The following is a 5,286-nucleotide window of genomic DNA, read 5'->3' as shown; positions in this document are numbered from 1 at the left end:
CTTCTCCTATGACACTTGCCTCTCTGAATTCTCCCAGGGATGAGTAAGAGATCCAAGAAATCTCCAAGTGGAACCAAGAACAACAAGTGGAATGACACTAATCAAAAACCCATAGATGACTCACACCCTTGTAGACATCTATAAATGGATCCCTCATCTTAGAGATATTAGAGGTTGGAATTTTGTAATTTGCAAGGAAGTGTTGATAGTTTGTCTTTGAGAAAGAGCATTGTATGGTTGGGTGATCTTGCTTTTCATGAGGTGAAGAGGGCTTTGATGCTAGGAGGATGATGCTGGATTAGATAGCTGGGTTGTAATTCTCCCTTCTATTTTAATAAATTTCTTTGAGTTTTCCTCCATACAATCGTGTATTTGTGAATGTTGTTATTTGTGAAAGCCATTGTATGTCCATTGTATTTCTGATTCTGCAATGCTTATGATATAATAGATCGAGATGCTTTGATGGTGTTTTGTTACTTTGTCTCTACAGGTATTCTTTAAGCGAGATAACTAGGAGAGGAGTTGCAAGTTCTGTCAAGGGGGAGAGAAAATCAAGCAAGGAGTCAAGCGAAAGATCCAGGTTGGTTCCTTTGCTTCTCTCTTATCTATCGTACATAGAGGAAATCCCAAATTGCTTTGATTGTTTGTTTCTAGGATAGCTACCAATCCTAGAGGGCTACCAGATCGAAAAGACACTAGTTTTCTTGGAAACAAAATGGCGACTCCACTAGGGAGGGTGCAACATTATGACTTCTCGAGAGGTCACCCATCCCAGTACTACTCTAGCCAAAGCGCGCTTCACCGTGGAGTTCTGATGGGATCCAATGCATTAACTCTGGTATGATCGCACCAAAATATGTTCCAAAATGGCGACTTCACTGGGGATCGAATAGATGTTTTACTTGTTTTGTTGTTTGTTTTATAAGCTATAGATGGAGCCTGAAGTTAGCCAGATAACCTTCGAACTACTCTTGCTATGCAATTGCAAAGTAGATGAATGCTACTTCAGTCAATCTCTAGTTTAGTTTATGAGTCGAACATCTGGCTTACAAGCATTCTAGATGCCCTTTGGTAGCTCGGTAACCTCTTGAGATCATTCCTCTGTGCTTTGTTCTTTACAGTCCATAATAGCTCAGCTCAATTCACTGAAACCAGCTGCAAATTTGAGCCAAAACCCATCTCACTTGTACTCCCTGGCCCATCGCACTATCTATCACTGGAAGCCAGTATGCATCGCACTTCCTTATTGTAGCAGGTGCAATGCATCCCTATTTCTGTGAAGCACAGGTGCGATGACTAAGTAATCCTATTTCTCTCCTTGAAATTTGGTGTTTTTTGTCCTTGTTTTCAGCTCTGTTTAGTTGTTTTTTGTTGCTTATGAACAATATCTCATTGCTGAAGCTTGCCTACATTACATAGTTTAGCCTCCATTGATTAGGATTAGTAAAATTTTTTATGTATTTGTCCATCATTTACAATCCTTTGTCGAAAAGTTGCTTAAATCGATCTGTCGTTTTGGCACAAAAGTGTCGTAACTGTTGTTTTGTGTCAAAAAAGAGAAGTGTCATTGAGTCTTCCTTTTCTAGATAGTCGATTGAACTTTTTGTCATGTATTTGATTTGATTTGTTGATATTTGAAGTGTCAAAAGCATTTTCTATTTAAAATCAAAAAGCGTCGTTTAGTCTTCCTTTCTATTTTGAAAAAGAAATTGTCGAAATGTTGCTTTGAGTAAAATATTTCAGATCTTTGCTATACTTAGTTTTCCTTTTTGGAATTCTTCACATTAAGGGGAAAAAAAATCAAATACATGCATTTGCATTTGCATTTAGAGTGTGTGTGAAAAATGATCTAAGAAAAGTGCATTTAGTCTGTGCTCTTTGCTCTTTGTTTGAAAGAAATTGAATCTTCTTTCCTTAGTAGCTAGGATTTTCATTGCTAAAAATAAACAATGATTGTTTATCATTGTAGATTGCATTTTTAGAAATTTTACATCTACATCATGTGTTGAACCATTGAAACGCAAACTTCTAAACAAGATCAACTCTAAAATTAATATCAATGAACTTAACAATGCTTTGGAACCTACGCAACACATTTATAGGTCTAGGCTAGAGACATGTTCCAGCGTCGTAAAATCTAGTAACTATCATTTCCATTGAAGTTTGGGTGATTCCTCCTCTTTGATATGACAAGTGCTAGCATGGACTTGCGTTTCTCGTACCGTCGAGTATATATTGGGAGACCACAATAGGCTTATATCCTTTATCCATAGGAAGCCATATTTTCCGCCCTATCGATCGCAATGCACTGAACACAACATTTGGGAAGATTGACTACCATACATAAATCCTTGGTAATTTCTCTTTAATTTATCACCAAGGTGTATATTGCAGTTTTTCAATTGGTTTGGTAATCCCTCAGTCTAGATTTCCAGAGTAGTCACTTTCATTCCTTTTCGACTCCTTAAAAGAAAAGGTCTATCTGAGCACTTGTCTCTTCAGACTCATTAAAAATCGAAGGGGATTAGAATCATCTTTAAATTTTTCTCAACTATTAAAAATTGAAAAAGCAAAGTTGTGTCAAAGCGTCATTAAAATTTATTAAATTCGGAATAACATCCCTATTCCTTCGTTGATCTTAGGTTGAGATAATGGAGTCCACCAATCATGGAATCCCTCTTGAGGGGAATCCTAGTCCATTTTCTTCTTGGGGAAATATTGGTGCTCTGTATATGGCCACATTTTCCCTTCCAGGAATCACAATTGGTCTTCCGGTATGGCTATTCTCAACCTCCATCGTTCAAAATTCCATAATTCCTCAATAATCGAATCAGCAACCAGTTGATATTGAAGTTGACCCTTCACCTTCTACTTCGTTTGTTTCTCCCTCCCCTTCTTCCTCATCGCTTGGTGAAAATAGTGATGCTAGTAACCAGGTGACTGAGAAGAAGAAGAAAGGGAAGGAGAAGAAGAAGAAGAAGTCAATTAAGCAAGGGGGCAACCATGAATCATCAGGTGAAAATATACACATTAAATCTCCCAAATTTCCTTGCATAATTTGTAGAGGAGACCATTTTCATCGAGACTGTCCAAGCATTCCTCGGATCTTGAGAGAATGGTCCCCCGTTCCCACCAGTCAGTGTCATCAACCTCTGGTGATCATGTTGACAGCACACCATCTACTAGTAATAGTGGAAAGAAAGGAAAGGTCAAAATTCCATGTAAGTTATGTGAAGGGGACCATACCCTCCCCCGTTGTCCTTTTTTGGATGAAGCCAAAGGATTCTTGCATAACCATCCTACTTCACCGTAGTGACTTCCATCTGGATACAAGAAGCTCTCCCTAAGTTCTTTACTAGTTGAAAATCTGACTGACATAACTCAATCGTAGGTTGAAACACCTATCGTTGAAAGTGAATCTTCTAAGTCCATACTGGACCAAATTCAATAGGTCGAGATGGCAGTTGACCCAGTTTTACCTTCAGAAGGTCCACCTTCAGATGATACCATTCCCAAAGAGAATGAGAACAATGTTGTTCAAATTCTTTTTGTTACTTCAGAGTCCTATGAACTTGGGGGAAATCTGCCCATTCCTTCACAACAGGAGGAAAATCCCCTAGTTCCCACTACTCAAGGGGTCAATTCAACCGTTTATTCGGTACCCCCTCCAAGTAATGTAGTCACTTCCTTTGATTGGAATCAACTAGCAAGATCCCGCCTTCCTTCTAATGTACCATTCCGGATCATAGTACAAGTTTACAAAATGATCGTGTCTGGCACTATCATAGATGAAGGGGCTTCAGTGAGTATCCTTTCCTCAACTGTTTGGAAAGCACTTGGTTTGCCATCGCTTATGCTTGTTACATAGAGTTTGTCAGGCTTTAACAAAGGAACTAGTGGACCATTAGGGATCCTTCCTAAGTTACTGATTACTTTGAGAAGGAAAACCATTCACTTGAATGTGATGGTAGTTCAAGGGATGTTATATTAAAATCTTCTCCTTTGATGTGATTATGTTTATAACATGGAAGCTATTGTTTCAACACTCTTTCGGGTGATGTGTTTCCCACATGAAGGCAAGATTGTCACTGTCGACCAGCTTTCATTTCTCGATTCAAGCACAGCTCCAAGTCAAACATCATCCCTAAATAGTCCTTTTGCATCAAGAATGTCTCTTCAACCTTCATTCCATCCACCTAATTACCGTGAGTAGTCTGGTGAATATAACGAAGCTTGGGGGCATGCACCCTTGTTTGGTTTGGTGGATGAATCCAGTTGAAAAGAGAGGTTTCCCTGTAGGTTATGTGATTGGAAGTGTTATCTCACACCATTCACCTTTGTCCACTATGTGGACGAAGCCAAGGAAGTGTTTTGACCGCCGACTAAAACCATCCTGCTTAGCCATAGTGATTTCCATATGGTTACTGGAGACTCTCCTTTTCTTGATGCTTGGGGGCATGCAAACCTTTTTATGCAAACTAAAAACGACAAATTTCATTTTTTTAGCTTTTTAGCTTTTTAGCTTTTTTAGTTTTTTACTTCTTAGGTTAGGTGATTGGTCTGACACACCATTCACTTTTGTCTGCATCGCAGACAAAGCAAAGGAAGTATTTTGTCCAGTTGTTGATGAAACTATCCTACCTAACTTCAGTAGTTCCTTAGCTTTCTAGTTTTTCTAGCTTTTTTAGCTTTTTAGTTTTGTCGTTTCTAGCTTACGTAAAAAGAAACATGAGCAATGTTATCGCATGGTTCAAGCTCGTTAAAAATTAAGCCTACCACCATGAGCAATGTTTCTGCAAGGTTCAAGCTCGTTAAAAAATAAACTTGCCACTAAGCATATGTTCCCCCAGAGTTCAAGCTTGTTAAAAAATGAACCCACCTTCGGTAAATAACCTTTTTGATTGCCATAATGTCAGCCTTTTGAACCTTGGTCGTGTTCCTGCCATCACCTCCATTATTTGGGCCAATCATATGCTTCCACTTGATTGTTTACCATTTTGAGGAACAACTGCGATGAGTGGTCTTGTTAGCCATCCTCTTCACATCACCATGTTTTATTAAGTTCCAAGCTTACCCGGAACCAATTGCTACCCTAAACGCCACTCATTCCTCAAAACCAAATCTCATTTAAACCCTTTTTAGACTCATTAAATATGAAAAGATTGTTGAGCTATTTGTCTTTCCAGCTCGTTAAAGTGATTGGAAGTGCCATCCCTCCTGTATATTTTAATATTTTTTAGACCTGAGGGATTATCTCACGAAATCGAGAGCTTGTTTTTTTGTCTC

At 38.7% G+C, this 5,286-nt stretch overlaps 1 pseudogene; it reads right to left on the bottom strand.

Moving 5' to 3' along the window:
- Positions 1–733: 733 nt before the first annotated feature.
- Positions 734–852, bottom strand: LOC149174488 (5S ribosomal RNA; annotated as a pseudogene).
- Positions 853–5,286: the final 4,434 nt, after the last annotated feature.

Source organism: Pinus tabuliformis, chromosome 4_1 (assembly GCF_031772625.1).
Source record: "Pinus tabuliformis cultivar Carrire ecotype Pingquan chromosome 4_1, CPIR1, whole genome shotgun sequence".
NCBI lineage: Eukaryota > Viridiplantae > Streptophyta > Pinopsida > Pinales > Pinaceae > Pinus > Pinus tabuliformis.
The sequence above is the reverse complement of the archived record's forward strand: the minus strand, read 5'-3'. Positions and strand labels throughout refer to the sequence as shown.